Below are 20,839 nucleotides of genomic sequence, written 5' to 3'. Positions count from 1 at the left end.
TTTTACCCTCTACAGTTCGCTCTAGAACCATGGTAGTAATTCCGTGATGTTTCAACACATAATCTGTCACTCTGTCCCATCTTGTCTTCAGTGTTTTCCATACGTTCCTTTCCACGAAGGTTCTGGACGTCATTCCTTACCTTATCAGTCCACCGTTTCCAGTGTTTGGATTCTCGTCTGTTAAGCCGCACCGTAGTCGCACGGTCTGGGGAACTGTTGACCTTTCTGTTACTTCTCATTACTTTCGTCTTTCTTCAGTTTATTCTCAGTTCATATTCTGTACCCATTACATTGTTTATTCTAGTCAATACTTTCTGCGTTTCTCCTTCTCTTTCACTGAGGATACAACTGTCATCAGCGAATCTTATAATTGATATTCTTTTACGTGGAATTTTAATTTCGCTCTTGAACCTCTCTTTTATTTCCGCCATTGCTTCTTAGATGTATAGATTAAACAGCATGGGCCAAAGACTACACCCGTATCTTCCACTTTTTTTAATCCGAGCATTTCGTTCTTGGTCTTCCAGTCTTATTGTACTCTTTTGGTTCTCGTACGACTATATCTAATCAGTCTTTCTGTATACCTTACCTCTATTTTTCTCAAAATTTCGAACGTCTTGCACCATTTTATTTGGTGAATGCTTTTTCCAGGTCTACAAATCCAACGAATGTCTTGAATTTTCGTCAGTCTGACTTGCATTACCAACCGTAACGTCAAAACTGTCTCTCTGGTGTTTTATCATTTCCCAAAGCCGAACTAGTCGTCATTCACCAGATCCTCAACATTCTTTATCATTCTTCGGTGTATTATTCTTATCAGCAACGTAAATTAATGAGCTGTTAAGCTGATCGTACGATAATTCTCGCACTTTTCGTGTCTTGCTATCTTCGGAATTGTTGGGATAATGTTTTTCTGAAAGGTTTACAGTAAGTCAAGAGCCCCACACATTCTGCACACCAACGTGAGTAGTTATTCTGTTGCCACGTCCCACACTGATTTCAGAGATTTCGAAGGTATGTCATCCAACCATGCTACCTTACTTGATCTCGAATCGTTAAGAGCTCTTTTAAATTGTGATTTTAGTACTGGATCTCCAAACTCTCCCTGTCGTCTTCTTTCTCACCTTCTCTGACGTCATCAGCTAAGTCTTTCCCTTCGTAGAGGCCTTCATTGTACACTTTCCATCTATCCGCACTCTAAACTGCATTCAACGGTGGAACAGCCATCGCACTCTTAATGTTACCGGCCTTGCCGTCAGTTTCACGCAAGGTTGTTTTGACTTTTCTATATGCTGAGTCCTACCTTCCCACAATCACTTCTTTTCTGGTGTCAAATTTTTCGTACAGCAACTTCGCCTTGGCTTCGCTGCACTTCCTGTTTATAACGTTGCTAACTGAATTGTATTTCTCTATTCCTGAATTTCCCTGAACATATTTTTATTTCCTTCTTTCGTCGACCATATCATGTGTTTCTTCTGCGTTCATGGTTTTTTCGCAGTTACTATACTTGTACCTACGATTTTCTTTATTGCTTACGTGATTCCCTCGTTTAGAGATGTCTGTTACTCTTCAACTGAACTAGGTACTGAGCTGTTCGTCCATTATCGCAGTTTCTATAGCTTCAGAGAACTCAAAATATATCTCTTAGTTCCTCAGTACTTACATATCAATTTCTTTGCGCATTGATTATTCCTGACCAGTCTCTTAAATTGCTGCCAACTTTTCGTCATTACTAAACCGTGGGCTGAACCTGAATATGCTTCTATGTGCGAGTTACAGTTTTATGTCTGATTTCGGAATCTCTGCCTGATTGTGATGTAATCTACCTGAAACCTTTCCGTTCCTCCCAGCCTTTTCCATGTATACCTCCTCCTCTTGTGTTTCTTGAAGAGTAGTCGATATTATTAACTGATATTTATTGCGGAACTCACTCAACCTTTCTGCTCTCTCGTTCCCACAACCACACCCATCTTCTCCTGCAAGCCTTTCTTCCACTCTACAGTCCAATCCATCATGATTATGAGATTTTCATCTCTCTTTACGTTCTGTATTACCCTTTCGATATTCTCATACATTTTCTCTGTCTCTTTATCATCTGCTTGCGACTTCGGCATATACGTGAACTACTGTTATTGGTACTGGTTTTTGTCGATGGCCATTATACAAGCAGTTATTCAGCTTAGCACTGACTATCAGAGTTTTCGGTTGTCGTCCTAAGAATAATGCGCTCTATTGGTTTGTTAGATATTCAATATGCCGACTTGGTTGGAGGACCTTGCCAGTAATGTTTCGACTGTTCTCAATTGGGGGAGAGATCCGGCGACCAAGGTGTCCAGGGTAAGGTACAGAAAACACGAAGATAGGCATCAGAAACTCTTGCTGTGCGCTGAAATGTAAGCCAAGGATGGCTTGCCTCGAAGGACAACAAAACGGGGGGTACAATGTTGTCGATGTACCGCTGTGCTGTGTCGTAAGTGACACCCAGTGTTGGACCGTATAGCGTGCGACAGCCATGTTGGTATATCATCGCTGTCAGGAGCGCCTTCGAAGGCCTCTGCGGCCTGGACTGTCACTCATTGGAGTAGTCTTCGGTGATGGGTCCTACTACGAACTCAAACTAGCGGAGACATGCCTAGAGACGCCCTGGACAGTGTCGGTATACCAACCTGACTATCGCCAGCCATACGGTCCGATAACCAGGAGCATGCTGTCCCCTACATTTAGAACTGCTTAAACTGAACTAAACTGAGGACATCACACACGTCGATGCCCGAGGCAGGATTCGAAACTGCGACCGTAGCGATCGCGCGGTTCCAGACTGCAGCGCCTAGAACTGCTCCGCCACATCGGCCGGCTCTTTGATTTTCAACTGCGGCAACCCAACAGCTGAGCGATACGTCGACAATATGCACTGCTCCAATGTTGAGCACAGTATGCAAACTTTTGGAAATAATACTCTATTTTCCAATGCTCGCCTGATGAACAGACCGGATTTCAGCCAAACCGCAGATGAGCCGACCAGATCGTCTCACTAACAACTTTCTCAGAAGCAGGATTCGAAAACAGACAAAAGATTTAAACTACGTTTACATATTAAACAGTGGCCTAGGTTATTGTGTGGATGCAAGATTCAGTGTACATACAATTTGTTATCCCTGTGTACTGCAGACATGCCTAAGACAACATCAAGGAAATTTGGATTTGCGGGCGATTGGGCTATCACCTATCACGAAGACGTGGGCGCTGCTGCCTTGACTGAAGACGTACAATTTGTTGGCTAATGCTTCTGTAACTTTAGGTTGCAACCGCTGACAAAACATGTCACCAACTTCCACCTTAATAACAAGCTTGCAAATAATGGAACTGAGATGAATTTTGAAGGGTAACAGCTGTGCCATAGCAAAATCACAAGTTATATAGGGGCTACTCTTGTCAGGACACTCAGTTTCAAAGCGAACTTGCTGACAACTACCAACAAACTGAAGAAACAACACCTTGCAGAAACTTTGTGCCACCTCATAGGGACCATCACTGAGGTCATCTGCTCTTGAAGTGATGTATTCTGTGGCAGAATATTGCTAAGCAGTCTGGATAAAGAGCCAGCTCACCAAAACGATCAATAAGCAACTCTACCAGACTTTGTGAATCAAGACATAAGTTACACTCTTTCTGATTGCCTGTTCTCAGCCACATGTATCCCCAATTCCCGCATCGTGAAGCTGCTCTCAAGCGCAGTTTACAAAAATAGATGGTGACCTTTACATCCCTAAACATGAGAACATTCCTTTGCTCAGTAAAAAGGGACTTCGGGACCGATGGCCCTAGCAGTCTGGTCCCTTCAATCCGACAAACCAACAAACCAAAAAGGGACTTCTCTCGCGTCACCTACAAGGTGCAATATCTATGGTGGACAACGGAGCAACAACAGCAGATGGATAGAAATACGGCAGAACAACCATACCCCTGAACAGCTGAAGATGCCCAGCATCTAGTCCAGGCAAGCACGGTTCTTAAGAGCCTAGCAAGACGTGGTCTGCACTCAATAACACAAGGACAAATAGTGGAAGATGACCTGCTTCAGTGTACCAAGGGCAATTAACAACACAGCTGAGACTTCAGTGGGGTGGAGAAGAACAAATTGTACAGCACATCATGTGTACGTTCCAAAAGCTATGCTTTCTTGACGATCCGGAAAAGTTTATGTCAGGCACTAAGGCATCAATTGTGGAAGTTCAGCATTCAGATATAAGGCTGTGACATTCTGAGCTTTGTAAATATTGAAAATTAATTCAACTTTAATCATGACTTTGTTTTCTATGTGTTAAATATCTGTAAACGTATTGTTTAAGGAAAGTGCTTCCTTGTGTTACCTGATGCCAGATCTACACTAAGTAAAATACACCCTGTTTTGTTGCACTTCATGGGAAGCCATCCTGGGCTTACGTTTCAAAACGATAATTCCCGCCCGTAAACGGCGAGAGTTTCTATGACTTGTCTTCTTCCTCGCGAAACTCTACGTTGGCCATGAGGATCGTCGGATCTGTCACCAACTGAGAGCGTTTGCAACATTATGGACAGGGCCCTCCAACTACCTCGGAATTCTGCCGATGTTGCGTGCCTGCTGGACAGTAGATTGCAATACGTTCGTCACGAAGCTATTCAACAACTTTTTCAATGAAAACCAAGGCGAAAAGTTCTTCCATAAGGGCCAGAGGTAGCTAACGCTTTATTAACTTGCTCAGTTTGTAAAGCTCTTTTTCTTGAATATGGCGTCCATTTTTTTGAAATTGCTGTCATTTGTTTGCCTGTACATGTACATCACATCTACTTCGTTTACTTCCCATTCGGATAATTCCTTTGTGGTGCGTCCGATTTCTCTTTTTTTCTTAGTGTGTGTATAGTGTACACTGATATTAATTTATGCATCACAGTGCGTACTGTTGAACTCAGGTCATGAGACTTTCGATATTTCTTTTCAGTAAGTATCAGATACTAATGGTCCTAGCAGTTCTGTTTGCTAGCTATTCACCAGAGAACCGGAAAATGCATGTGACATTATACTGTACTGTAGCTGTGTTACTTGTTCATGTTGCATCTTATTTGCATTGTTCAGCATGCAACACCTTAGTGCGACCTACTATGGGCGACGCGAATGGGCATTATCATATGGCGAGAAAGCACGTGGCGCCTCCATCGTACGACGCCATTAATCTTGAGTGTCTCCGGAAAGTGCTAACGAGCATGTGTTGCTGAACCATAAAGTCGGGCGCGGCGGGTGCGGAGTAACTCCGCATAATTAATTACGAGCAGCTGGCGGACCGTCTCCCGGCGGCGTGATTCACCGCAGAGATACAGCGCCGCCGTAAAGGCCGGCCGCCATTTGTCCCCAGGTACAGGGCTTATCCAGGCAGCCACTGTGCGGGGCCGCCTGCCCCCAAGCCCTGATATTGTCGCCTCTGTGTCACCCTAGGGACCGCCCTGACAGTGTCAACGTTGTCGCAGGACAGCACTGTTAACGAAGGTATTCTATCCCAACTCTTATGTTACTTACACTGTACTGAAACATGAACATCTACTTTGGGTACAATTACGATGAGACGGGGAGAATGATTCTGAAACTCAGTAAAATCCCAAATCAACGGCAGTATGTGATCCAACAAGTACGCGATATCACATTCCATATTACAGTATCGGGCACGGTAATTACGAGGGTTGTCCAGAGAGTAAGTTCAGATCGGTCGCTAAATGGAAACCACAGTGAAATTGAGAAACATTTTATTTGCAAGAGTTAGCTACACTTTCCAGATACTTCTCTACATAGTCGCTACTCCGACTTAGACATTTGTCGGAGCGTTATAGCAAATTTCGAACACCATCGTCATACAAGGCAGCCGCCTGTGTTTTACGATAATTCTCTACGGCGGTCTGTAGCGAGTAGCCTGCGCACAAGTGTTGTCTTCGTATCCAGCGTTTCATGTGAACAGAGATGATACTCAGGACGAGCCAGTTAGGTCTATATTGTGGGTGATCGAACACTTCCCATCGAAAAGACTGGAGGAGCGTCTTCAACGCCCCTGCAGAGTGCGGCTGAGAATTGTCATGAAGAAAGAAGTGCGTGGCAGTTGTGTTAGGTGGGTTGCATTCATTAAGGCGAAGCCTCTCAGCGGGCTCTCCTACTTGGCGGGAGTCATCGTTGTTCTAGGGACCTTTACTCGCTCACAGTGCGCTCACAACTAAAACGAGCGTCTTGATGCGATCGACGGTCATACTAGAGACACTAACCAACACATCTGTGCAAAGATTCATCGGGTATTCACTGAGGTGTCCATCTCGTGACAGATCGGAAGTTAGTTTCTGGACAACCCTCGTTCAACAGAAGATAGTGTGTAATGGAGCTGGCTAGTGTGGAGTGGCAAAAGTGTTTCGATGCACAACTTTCATTGAATTATCTCTTGCTGACACAGAAGAAGGAGCGATCTATTTTACTTGGTAAAAAAGTATCCTTAGACAAGCATCATAAATTCGTTTTTAATTTGTGCAAACCGATTTCAACGGAATGTACTGTCATCTTCTTGTCTTCAAATACGTTATAAAAACGTGATCACTGTGAGCTAGTACCTAATGCCATCTAGTCATAATGGTGGATAAAATGCAACACATTATACAAAGGTATGCCCGAAATGAAACTTTTACAATTAAGGAACACCTTATGCCATATCAGTATAATTAGTGTTCAGAGACTTTAGAGACTTCAGAATTCCTGTACTGTATAAATCAAAATGAAATGACTGGTGGAACTGCCATAGATTGGCCTGTGGTACCAGCTGCAGCTAACCTTTTTATGGAAGATTTTGAAGAACGAATGTTGAATAGTGCTCCTTTCTGGCCATCTGGCTATCTCAGATACGTGAGCGACACATTTTTAATCTGCCCAGAAGGCAGTAGTTCGTCGATCATATGTACAATGAAGGTCATATGTACAATGAAGGTCAACAAGCGCGGGAAGTTACCAGTCTTAGATGTGTTGGCCGAACGGAAATCAGACGGACGACCAAGCCATTCTGTGTACAGAAAATCGACCCAAACACACCTGTATCTCAAATGTCGTAGCTTTCACAATCACACTCAGAAGAAAGCTATGCTGAACACCTCACTCATTACACAGAACCAGATCTATTTCACACAAGGACCACGTCCGTTCCGAGATTAAGGAATTAGCCGCAAATATAACATTAATAGCGAATTCCATCCACCCAACAAGATTAAGGCTCTACTCAAATGAGCCCAGCTTTGACGCCAATCAAAACTTAATGCAGCTATACTGTCAACGGATAATAACCACAAAGTACGCGCACAGCATTCGGAACAGCCGCAGCTACAAGGAAACGCTATAGCCGTTCCTATTGGTCGGCGCACACCACAGACAGAGAGCCAGACACGGCGCGGACCGCAGACGGAACCCCTAGCACTACTTAGGCATAAATACCAGACTCGTTCCACACTGAATCAGTATCAGACAGCTCCTGAAGAAGACTGCGAATCACGCAGTTGAAATATCGAGCAGGATGGCAGCGAATAGCCGACAGAAACCCGATTTATCAACATGGCATTAAAGGATATTTATTGGTGGGTAGACAGCGGTTGTTATGGTAAAAGATTCTGTAGTGGCGTCATATCAATACAACAAAATCAACATTGATATGCGCGGGTGAAAACTATGCAAGTCGGGTCCAGAGGAGGTGGACCTGGTTGGGGGAGTAGGTGGTTTGGGCGTTCAGATGAAAGATGGAGCAAGAAACAAGTGGTATTTTTTTGAAGGATGTGTGGACATAGGAACAGACAAATGTTTTGGAGTACGATTGTCTAGAAACGGATAACGTCTTCGGCAATGGGGTTTGGGCAGAGGAAATAGCGGTGCTGAATGGGAGTATGAATGGGATGGGTTCACACAGTGAGTTCCAGTTTGCTTAGTTGAGGCTTGGCTTTGCGTTTCGTGGAATAGATGGGGGAGGGGGGTCACTATAAGTGTTGTGGCTGGAGAGTAAGCTACGTTAGGTCACTGTTTAAGGAAATTGTAAGTGTTTCACCGTAGACAGGTACGTGGGATTTACCATGTGTGGTTACGTGATAAACAAAGACACTTTTGACAGCAGTAGAGCTGGGACTGGATTTGGAAGGTTTGACCATGTGGTAGTGGTGGTGGTGGTGGTGGTGGTATATCAGGGCTCTCTCTGTAAGGAGAAGATCTATTTTGAAGGTGGATTCAGTAAATACACGCATGAGGCAAGTGGGATCGTGATCTGCAGGACTTATTGAATTTCAAACTCTGGGTTGTATGGTGCGGATTCCATTTCTTCATCTGTAATGTCAGGGTTGACTTTGGTGATCACTGCAGTGAGGGTGGGAGAACGGTGGGGAGTTTAGAGTTTTGTGCAGTTGGTTATTGCGGTAAAAGCTGCTAAGGAGGCTTTAGGACCAAAGGTAACACAAGGTATTTTGGATGGACGGTGACTGTGGAATTTTGGGTTGAAGGGCTTAAGTAATATAGAAACTTTTGTAGGTATGAAGTTTTGGATGTGGAGCTATATTTTGATTTAGAGGGTGAGGGATATCGGTTTGAAGAATTATTGATATGGTTTGGAGAGTACAAAAGTGTGGATGGTAAGGGAGGAAATGTGTTCATATTATGGGTGTCATTGGAATCAGTTACAGGTTATTCTGCTGTGGGAGTGGGACTGGTGTCAGCATTTGGTTCTTTTGTAGTTTATTTAATGGCTTTTGGAATAAAGAGTGGTTGGCGGCTGGGGAGGGGGAGGGGGGGAGGTAGTATGTGACATTATTGAGGATTACCTTCGAGTGGCGCAGATCCTACAGAGCGGTATGCATTGATTGGTGCTGTGAGTATTGATAATAGTGATGTCTTCTTGGAAAACTGTTGCTCAGTGGACAGTGATGCATGTGGCTGTGGTCTATGAGGTGACTGATGAGTTGTGGCTGAAAGTTTAAATGTAGACGGAGCTGGAGATGGTGAGAGATGCATTGGTTACTGCGGTGATGGCAGAGGATAGTGTAAGTAACTGCAGGCAGATGTGGAGAATGGGTAAGAGTGCTGCATGTGGTGACAATGGGAGCAGGACACATAGAGGTATAGATAATAATTGTTGTAGGACGATAAATGACAATGGACAGTGATGAGCGCCGGCCGGGGTGGCCGAGCGGTTCTAGGCGCTACAGTCTGGAAGCGCGCGACCACTACGGTCGCAGGTTCGAATCCTGCCTCGGGCATGGATGTGTGAGATGTCCTTAGGTTAGTTAGGTTTAACTAGTTCTAAGTTCTAGGGGACTAATGACCTCAGCAGTTGAGTCCCATAGTACTCAGAGCCATTTTTGAAACTGTTTCAGAGTTGGTAGTGGCAGTTTGGGTGTTGGTGCTGTACTTGATAATGCTGGTTCTTGAGCTGGATCTGAGGACGATGCTTCTGAGGATGGCATGCCTGGAGAGGATAGGAGTGGGAGAGAGTGGCGTTATGAAAGGTGGAGGTGCTCCAAGGTATAATAGTTGGTGATTGGGAGGGGTAGGCGTAAACAGTGACAGTGGTAGGAAGGTATTGTGATAGTGAAGCTGCCAGTTGATGGATCGGTGACGATGTCAATGTCGGCACCTTCGGCTATGGCGTTGGCGGCGGCGACGACGACATTGGTGGCGGCGAAAGCAGAAGCAACTATGACGACAGCGATAGTGGAACAGTAACGAAAAGGCGGTGGGATGGAATGGCAACAGCGATGAAGATGCTCAAAATAGCTTCACGATAAACAGACAGACAGACAAACACACACACACACACACACACACACACACACACACACACACACACACACACAGAGAGAGAGAGAGAGAGAGAGAAAGAGAGAGAGAGAGAGAGAGAGAGGGAGAGAGAGAGACGTCTCCAAGGCAGAATAAACTGACGGTGAATAGGCACACATACAGAAGAACCCTCAAATGCACAATGAAATATGCAGATGAACAGACGCAAATCAGAGAGGCGTAGCTCCTACCAGTCTGTAGTAAAAGGAGAGTAGGAGCAAACCAACAAGTAGTAGTGTGAATGCTAGTGTAGTGGTTCTAGCCAAAGAATGTCAGTGATGGCAGAGTGCAGTCTGTTGAATTAGTGCAACATTATGTTTCAGCAAACGAGAATACTTGCTCATGAATAGACCTATTGAGACTCTGTGATCCGGGAACCTATTGAAATAAGAGTTTGTGAAAACAACTTCAGTAGAGACACCGACTAGGCACTGGGGAACGCATGGAAGCTTGCACATGACAAGGGAAAAACTTAGACGAATAGTTCTCGCAGTACGATAGATGATGCTGCAAGAAATGTTAGACAGAAAGTGTAAGCAGAATCTATGGATGTGGAGTGGGGGGAGGGGGGTGCCTGTTCTGTACACACCATTATGATGTTATGCAGCCAATTGGATGCCATCATGTGGGTATAAAAGAGGGAAGCTTTCCAGTTCTTGATCATTCAGCCAGTGGTTGGAACCCCACTTCACCTCGGGAATAACAATCACCAGGTCGGCTCTCAGGATTGAAATTCCAAAGGGAAATGCTTCCAGCCAACGCTGTCCACGTTTTCAATATTACTGGCAGCCCTTGTTGCCTGTCACTGTCATCGAATCCACTATCAGACGTCGCCATTACTGCCAGTCCTCCCCACATGACATCGTCATCACCTTCACTACCAGATTTTACTGCCAGTCCTCATTGCTCATCATCACCTTTGCTGCCAGTTCTCATTGTCAGTCGTCACATTCACCACCAGTTCTCTCCCTCTCTATTGAACTTCGCCATTGATCACTAGCCCACGTCTTAGCTGCCAGTCTTACCCTTCATCAGTTAGTCACCACAGTTACTACTCTTATTCAACGCTATGACAATTTACAACTATGACATCCAGAATCATCTGCTCGCACCTCCATTTACCCCTTGACCTACTGCTCTTCCCTCGTTTCTCCCTCTTCTCCACTATTCGAATGACTCTATCTGGCCTGCCACTCTCACACATTGCATCGTCATACCAAATTAACTCCTCATTTGCAGATGTCAACACCTCAGCAAATACAGCAAATACTGTAACTCCATTGCCACTGCCACCCCATCACTAAGTGGTGAGCACTGCACCAGCCAGCTGTGCCATCAGTCGCTACTGTTGTTCCATTACCACTGCTATCATCATTACATCAGGATCCATAAGTAGATGTACCAGTAACACCTAGTCCAGCAACGCAAGAAATGAAACTTCATTGGATTCCATCGAAAAAACAACGAACATCTGATTGACAATCATACCACGCTACAGTTCTATAAACACTATTTTCAATTCAGCTATTTAGAAACATTGCTTTGCAATCAGTTACCAGCAATTTAAAGTGATTAAGGGTTAAAACAATACACAGAGTATCACTAGCAGTTAATTTTTTTCGTCAGAATTTATATTTTCACATTGGAAATAGTTATGTAAGATAGGACCTAATTTGATTCTCAGCATTTATTTAAGCCTAAATTCTTCAAATGTTGTCGAAATATAACAATATTTGGAAACACACTCAATTGTTTTGTTGAATTTATTATGTAACCAATGACCTCATCTGTCGTAGAGAGCTAGTTATTCGACAGTACAGATTTAGTTGAGTTACTAATATTGAAGCAATAAATTCTAAACAATGCAGATATTCAAAGTTTCACATGGGAAATTTGCACTAACGACATCAACAATCAGTGTTTTTGCAAGTCATTATATTTAGTAAACTAGAAAATATTATTGTTATAATTTTATGATTGTATCAGTTTATGTCTGGGTAACAGTGTGCGTATGTTAACATGCAAAGGCACATGTGAGACATTGCCAGCTCATGGTAGGCTTTTGTTCAACTATGAATTCGTTCTAAATAATAGTAGCGAGTATGCAGATACTCTTGGTTAAAGAAATAGATGGAAAATTCTGATACCGTGGTTAACAATAGTGAATAGTCCAACATTCGCACATACACTCCTGTAAATTGAAATAAGAACACCGTGAATTCATTGTCCCAGGAAGGGGAAACTTTATTGACACATTCCTGGGGTCAGATACATCACATGATCACACTGACAGAACCACAGGCACATAGACACCGGCAACAGAGCATGCACAATGTCGGCACTAGTACAGTGTATACCCACCTTTCGCAGCAATGCAGGCTGCTATTCTCCCATGGAGACGATCGTAGAGATGCTGGATGTAGTCCTGTGGAACGGCTTGCCATGCCATTTCCACCTGGCGCCTCAGTTGGACCAGCGTTCGTGCTGGACGTGCAGACCGCGTGAGACGACGCTTCATCCAGTCCCTAACATGCTTAAGGGGGACAGATCCGGAGATCTTGCTGGCCAGGGTAGTTGACTTACACCTTCTAGAGCACGTTGGGTGGCACGGGATACATGCGGACGTGCATTGTCGTGTTGGAACTGCAAGTTCCCCTGCCGGTCTAGGAATGGTAGAACGATGGGTTCGATGACGGTTTGGATGTACCGTGCACTATTCAGTGTCCCCTCGACGATCACCAGTGGTGTACGGCCAGTGTAGGAGATCGCTCCCCACACCATGATGCCGGGTGTTGGCCCTGTGTGACTCGGTCGTATGCAGTCCTGATTGTGGCGCTCACCTGCACGGCGCCAAACACGCATACAACCATCATTGGCACCAAGGCAGAAGCGACTCTCATCGCTGAAGACGACACGTCTCCATTCGTCCCTCCATTCACGCCAGTCGCGACACCACTGGAGGCGGGCTGCACGATGTTGGGGCGTGAGCGGAAGACGGCCTAACGGTGTGCGGGACCGTAGCCCAGCTTCATGGAGACGGTTGCGAATGGTCCTCGCCGATACCCCAGGAGCAACAGTGTCCCTAATTTGCTGGGAAGTGGCGGTGCGGTCCCCTACGGCACTGCGTAGGATCCTACGGTCTTGGCGTGCATCCGTGCGTCACTGCGGTCCGGTACCAGGTCGATGGGCACGTGCACCTTCCGCCGACCACTGGCGACAACATCGATGTACTGTGGAGACCTCACGCCCCACGTGTTGAGCAATTCGGCGGTACGTCCACCCGGCCTCCCGTATGCCCACTATACGCCCTCGCTCAAAGTCCGTCAACTGCACATACGGTTCACGTCCACACTGTCGCGGCATGCTACCAGTGTTAAAGACTGCGATGGAGCTCCATATGCCACGGCAAACTGGCTGACACTGACGGCGGCGGTGCACAAATGCTGCGCAGCTAGCGCCATTCGACGGCCAACACCGCGGTTCCTGGTGTGTCCGCTGTGCCGTGCGTGTGATCATTGCTTGTACAGCACTCTCGCAGTGTCCGGAGCAAGTATGGCGGGTCTGACACACCGGTGTCAATGTGTTCTTTTTTCCATTTCCAGGAGTGTATGTTGGGAAAGACAGTTTCGATGGAAGACAGACACATTAACCGCTTCAGTGTAACGACAGCCTAAGCATGAGACGGTAATTTCCTAGTTCGGCTACTACTCCACTCTGGCACGTAGTGCGGAATGACATTGAATGTTGCAGACCGTCCAGTACTTGTTCTCAAGTAGCAGGCACAGATGAGAGGGGCTGTGATGTCATTGGTGCTCCATACTGTGCGCTTCTCTTGCGGTCAGACATGGCGATACCAAACTTTGGGACGTTATGACTACCCTCACGTTCCCACATGCATTCCAACCTTGAGCCACTGCCGCCTGTGATCGGAAGATAAATCTGAAAATTGCATGATTCGACCAGCCAGACAAATGCAGACCCACAACGTGACGCCTTTCAGATGCTGATAAAGTTGCCTGACAGGAGTAAGCAGCAACTTTGTGTCCTTCACAGGGATCACTCAACGTATGACGCTGTTCACGAAGCTTACATAACTCACCAAGCCTGGTAAGACCACTAACAACGAACAACACTAATACACTGTTGTGACCGTTCAAACTGTCTCAAAAAATTGCAGTTTTAATCATTTAAATATCCGCAGATGATGTGTAACTATACGAAGTTATACTGAAGAGCCAAGGAAACTTTTACACCTGCCTGATATCGTGTAGGCCACAGCGAGCACGCAGGAATGCCGCAGCACAACGTGGCATGGGCTCGACTAATGTCTGAAGGAGAGCCAGAGGTAGCTGATACCATTAATACTGCTAGACTGTGCACAAATCAGTAAGATTACGAGAGGGTGGAGAACAGCACGTTGCAAGGCATCCCAGATATGCTCAATAATGTTCATGTCTGGTGAGTTTGGTGGCCAGCGGAAGTATTTAAACTCAGGAAAGTGTTCCTGTAGCAATTATGGATTTGTGGACTGTCGCATTCTCCTGCTGGAATTGGCCAAGGCCGTCGGAATGCACAGTGGACATGAATGGATGCAGGTGATCACACAGGATACTTACGTACGTGTCTCCTGTTACAGTTGTATCTAGAGGTGTAAGGGGTCTCATGTTATTACTCCACACACCCTACACCATTACAGAGCCTCCACCAGCTTAAACACTCCCCTGCTGACATACAGAGTCCGTGAATTCATGAGTTTGTCTGCATACTCGTCCACCTCCAGCCGCTCGATACAATTTGAAACGAGACTCGTCAAGGAGGCAACACGTTTCCAGTCATCATCAGTCCCATGTCAGTGTTGAAGGGCCCAGGCGAGGCGCAAAGCTTTGTGTCGTGCTGTCATGGAGGGTACACGAGTGAGCTTTCGGCTCAAAAAGCCCACATCGATGATGTTTCGTTGAATCATTCGGACGCTGGCACTTGTTGATGGCCCAGCACTGAAATTTGTAGCAATTTGCGGAAGGATTGCACTTTTATCATGTTGAACGGTTCTCTTCAGTCGCCGTTGGTCCAGTTCTTGCAGGAGCTTTTTCCGCACGCAGCGATGACGGAGATTTGATGCATTACCGGATTCCTGATATTCACTGTATCCTCATGAAATGGTCGCACGGGAAAATCACCACTTCATCGCTACCTCGGAGATGTGCCCCATCTCTCGTCCGCCAACGATAACACCATGTTCAATCTCACATAAATCTTGTTAACCAGCCATTGTAGCAGCAGTAAACGATCTAACAACTGCGCTAGATACTGTTTTCTTTAGCCATTGCCGACCGCAGCGACGTATTTTGCCTGTTTACATATCTGTGTAGTTGAATACGCATGCCTATACCAGTTTCTTTGCCGCTTTGGTGTATATTACCATCCGACCCTGTTTTCTGGGTGCTTTACATTTTCTTAGGCATTTTACTTGTATGGAACAATGACGGATAGAATAAACTCTACGATTAGAAGTAAGTATGCTGTGCACAGCGTAGGAATTTAACTTTCAGTTGCCTATAATGAGTCTACTCTAGTTTCCGAAAGATTGGTTGACTGTTCCGTGTATCGCACTGCATTAGCAGTAGGGATTGTGGCCGAAGCTTAAAGAACCGGTTTTCGGCTATATCGTTTTTTTTATGCCAGTTTAACTTGACTGTTAAAGCCGTTCAAAATAAGCTGTTTCTGGAGTACCGGTTTTCTGCTTTTATTCCCGTTATTTCCTGTAATAAACGTCGAGATCGAGCAAAGACTGAAAAGTTTAGACGTTCTCAGTGTAAAGATACGTTCGGTCAAAATATTAAATTAAACAGACCAGTCAAAGAAACTTAGACCGTCTACCGTTCGCTTCTTTTGTCGAAAAGTGTTAAGTTTCTTCAATTTACATAAAATCACCAGTACTCACCTGGTAATTCTAATATTTTGAACTCTCCTCAAAAAACAGTTTGTAATTCGGGCTCTTACGACTATTTAAGGTAAAGAAAGGATGCTGAACTCATTTTTTCTTGTTAATTTATCCGTTATCATGAGCTACAAGCAGATAAAAGCAGATTATGTAGACACAATCAGCGGATCACTTACTTTCTGTTTTTACTGTAACTTATGGTCTGAGTGAATTATAACTGTTTTCGTAATCTCCTCCCTGTTTTATTATTTCGTATAAATTGCAGACAAATCTTTAATCTCTTAAAGAAAAAGAAGTGTTGTACATCATTGCTATCTCATTTCCTAAAAATATAGAATCATTCTGCAGTACAATCAATGTCCAGTGACGACAGCCAAAAACTGTCGTTAGACCAGGTGGGGTCAAGTGTTGCACAATGCACGTATACGCGTGCCTTCAGTCAAGACACACGGCTAGAGGAACATATGCATTGTCTCAGCAAAGCTATACCAATTATTATGTGTTTGTTGCTCATTTCTTCGACATTATTGTTAAAATTCCACTGATCGCTTTTTCCATTTAGTATAATAACGCAATATTTTTAATTAATGCCAATTTTACGAATAAAATCAATACTTTTGCCTAAAAAGATGTATTTAAAAACGAAACATTTTACGATTTCCTCTAAGGATAATTGATATTTCGGTTGTTTAGTCGGTTATTAGCAAAAAAAAAAAAAAGACAAAAAGAATGAAAAAGAGATCTTGCTACGACGGAGACCAAATAGCGTAAAACTGTTATTCAAAATAAGGTACCGCTATCGGATTCAACAGGTCGGTATTTTCAGTCCCTAATTAGCGTAGTTTGTAAAAGGATCAGTGTATTATCTACAGCCAAGTTAGATGAATTTCATAGAAATGGTGTTTGGGATCTGTCCGAAACTTTATCATTCCTCCCAAAATTATTGTCAACAAATTGGACGTTCAGTGTCAGCGAGGCATTATTGTCACTGTTGGTAGTCCAAGGACTGGGTGCATCCTCATCTTTCTGATTAACGAAGCCAGCAGTATTCAGATTCGGTGTTGGTATGCAGCATAAGGCCCATAGCTATTCCGATTGCACGCTGGCCTCAGTTTGAATCAAAATAAAGGTTATATTAACAGCCAGAAACAGGTTAATGCGAACTGCGCTAAATGAGCTTGCTCAGATTTGCATGCTTCCTCATACATGTACATAGTCTTGGAAATAATGCACTGGATGTATTGGTCTGACGAGATTTGTTTTAGATGAGAATGGATTCTTCCTTGCGTCTTCCTTCCTGGCGTCTTGGTGTAGGGTAAAATACCCTACAACATTCCTACATCCTGGATGTTTTCCGACAGCTCTCTATACTGCGGGGCAAATCTGAAACACAATATCTGCATCTACATCTACATCCATACTCCGCAAGCCACCTGACGGTGTGTGGCGGAGGGTACCTTGAGAACATCTATCGGTTCTCGCTTCTATTCCAGTCTCGTATTTTTCGTGAAAAGAAGGATTGTCGGTATACCTCTGTTTGGGCTCTAATCTCTCTGATTTTATCCTCATGGTCTCTTCGCGAGATATACGTAGGAGGGAGCAATATACTGCTTGACTCTTCGGTGAAGTTATGTTCTCGAAACTTCAACAAAAGCCCGTACCGAGCTACTGAGCGCCCCTCTTGCAGAGTCTTCCACTGGAGTTTATCTATCATATCCGTAACGCTTTCGCGATTACTAAATGATCCTGTAACGAAGCGCGCTGCTCTCCGTTGGATCTTCTCTATCTCTTCTATCAACCCTATCTGGTACGGATCCCACACTGCTGAGCAGTATTCAAGCTGCGGGCCAACAAGCGTACCGTAACCTACTCCCTTTGTTTTCTGATTGCATTTCCTTAGGATTCTCCCAATGAATCTCAGTCTGGCATCTGCTTCACCGACGATCAACTTTATATGATCATTCCATTTTAAATCACTCCTAATGTGTACTCCCAGTTAATTTATGGCATTAACTGCTTCCAGCTGCTGATCTGCTATATTGTAGCTAAATGATAAGGGATCTTTCTTTCAGTCTGTTTAGATCCAACGTGGCTGAGAAGTGACGTTCCATCGGGACTTTACAGAATTAAATTTCCAAAGCTGTTCACTTCTCTTGTTGAAAACGATCACCAACCTGAACACCACACGGAATGTGTTCCGAATCACTGGGTGACACCTACTGTACTCTCCGTTACCGGCAACATCCTTTGCCAGTAGCGAGAGTACGTGGGTACAGTTCGGTACGATGTCTTTGAAGATAGCTTCCGACACATCTCAAACCCTTTCTACACACGGCTGCTGCTCTATATCTTAGATGGATTTGTTTATAACGTCGTTCAGTAAAACAGACTCCTCCATAGGCTGGACGTATGCGGTGTACCAGTTGGATAATAGGTCCATAAGTCTGTCGAATCATTGTTTCAATATGTTCATTTGCTGCTAATGTTATAAGGATCAGGATCAGAAAGCATAAAACATCATGTTTATGGTGAAAAGTAGGTTAATGGTTAAAGTTTTCCGCAGATAATTCACGCTCGCCAGATACACTTATTAGCACTTATTTTACCTGAATCCTTGAACGTCGTGTTAAACGCTTGTTAGTGTGCCACTGAGTTCAGCCATTTATACACAACACGTGTAACACACTTGCGACAAAAGGGAACTGGTACACAGGGATCTTAGAGACGGAGAAATCTCGAACGACAGAGTGACAGCTCAGATGAGAATGCATATAGACGGAATCGATCATGACGTTGTGACCGAATTCAAATTGTCCAAATGGCTCTAAGAACTATGGGACCTAACATCTGAAGTCATCAGTCCTATACGCTTAGAACTACTTAAACGTAACTAAACTATGGAAATCACACACATCCACGCCCGAGGCAGGGTTCGAACCCAAGACCGTAGCAGCAGCGTGGTTTCAGACTGAAGTGGCTAGAACCGCTCGGGCACAGCGGCCGGGGACGTTAAGACCGAACCACTGCCGATATTTAAGATTAAAAATGGAAAAGAGACAATTGATCAAGTCAAATATTGATTTTAACCTCCATTTGTTTCGAGCAAGAATGGATTCCCTTTATCATGGTACTACCTCGTCATGGTATAGGGCTCAAAACAGTTGTGACAGGTGCGCTTCTAGTATAATGCAAAAGATGGTGGCGCTTCAACGTGCATCGCAAACATAGTTCGTACCCTTAAACTTTGGACCACTTAAAGAAACTTGTGTTACAATAACGTAGCGAAGGTGGAGCACGTTAATATGAATAAAAAGCGAACGTAGTCTTACACATAAATGGGAGAAATCAGTAAAAAACTGAGCTCGCTGGAACACAAAACAGTAAAAGAAAAATATATCTACAACGTCAGTGCTTTTATGAACTGGTAGAATGAAGACGGAAGTAGCAGTAAGTGGTGCTTCTGCGAGTGTTGTTCAAGCGTAGTGCCTCAGTAAGCTCGTCGCACAGAACGAGAACGTTACGGGAGGTGTATAGGCGGCTGTGACTTCGCAGAGCGCACGTTCGCAGCCAACTACCTTGTAGGGGGTGTGGTTGCTGTTGCAGCCAGCCCCAGGGGAGCGATGTGCACTCTCTGTCGCTCCCCAGAGGTCGTGCCGAAGGGGGTAGGAATTGGCTACCGCCTTATGATAACGCTCCCTGCTTGCAGATATAAGGTTATTGGGAATTTTGCTACACGTGAGAATGGGACGCTATGAGAAGCATAAAGTGGTACATTGAGGCCTGCCAGGACGGTTGAAAACATCTTAGAGATCGATCTTCACACAAACGTTTTTCTAATCGGACCATTTATTAAACTTCTAAGTTTTTTTTTCTGGTAATCATTTGAATGACACTAGTCTATGACGCTTTGTATACTTCTGGTAAGGTTGCTATCGATGGGCCACATAAACAAAAAGTAATCATTTGAATGACACTAATCTATGACGCTTTGTATACTTCTGGTAAGGTTGCTATCGATGGGCCACATAAACAAAAAGCTCCTTAAATCGTCAAATTTGAGAGTTTTACAATGTTGTTCATTTTAGTTAAGGTATTAAATTTCACTTTGCACATATCTAAAATAAGCGTTACAATTATAAAATTTTAAGTAAAATTTAGAAATACCAAATTAAGTCCTATTAGCCGCATGAAGGAAATTGTTCGCCTTCATTGGGCCTGTGATTTTTTGTTACTGGTCAAGTAGTTACTGTAGTGTGTAATACAGTAGGATATGAACACAAGTTCGTAAAACGTTCAAAACTATTTTCAGCGTGATTCGTAAATATAAATAGCTGATGCGAAATCAATGCAGGACACGGAAAATATAGTGAGGAATATAAAATGACAGCTTCGCATTATTCACAGGGAATCAGTAAATGCTATTTCAAAATTAGGAGTAGGATTCTTTTACCCTTTTGTACCCATACAATAATGCGAGCAACTACGAAATAGTACTCAAGTTAATGGATCAGAAAATGCGGGGGCTGAAGTAGGCTGTTTAAGTTATTATGTTGGTAACGCCACGTAGCGCTCTATATGAAAATCACTGACTTTGCTGTGTGAAGGCTGTAGTTGGTTTGCTTTGTTGGAGTATATGCTATTGTAGTGTTGGGCAGTTGGCTGTTAACAGCGCGTAGCGTTGCGCAGTTGGAGGTGAGCCGCCAGCAGTGGTGGATGTGGGCAGAGAAATGGCGGAGTTTTGAGAGCGGATGATCTGAACGTCTGTCCATCAGAGACAGTAAATTTGTAAGACTGGATGTTATGAACTGCTATATATATATATATATATATATATATATATATATATATATATATATATATATATATATAAAATACGACTTTTGAACACTATTAAGGTAATTACATTGTTTGTTCTCTATCAATTTCTTTCATTTGCTCACTATGCCTGTCAGTAGTTAGTGCCTTCAGTAGCTTGCATCTTTCATTTAGCTGGCAGTAGTGGCGCTCGCTGTATTTCAGTAGTTCGAGTAACG

The sequence above is a fragment of the Schistocerca piceifrons genome, chromosome 4 (genome assembly GCF_021461385.2).
Source record: "Schistocerca piceifrons isolate TAMUIC-IGC-003096 chromosome 4, iqSchPice1.1, whole genome shotgun sequence".
NCBI lineage: Eukaryota > Metazoa > Arthropoda > Insecta > Orthoptera > Acrididae > Schistocerca > Schistocerca piceifrons.
The sequence above is the reverse complement of the archived record's forward strand: the minus strand, read 5'-3'. Positions refer to the sequence as shown.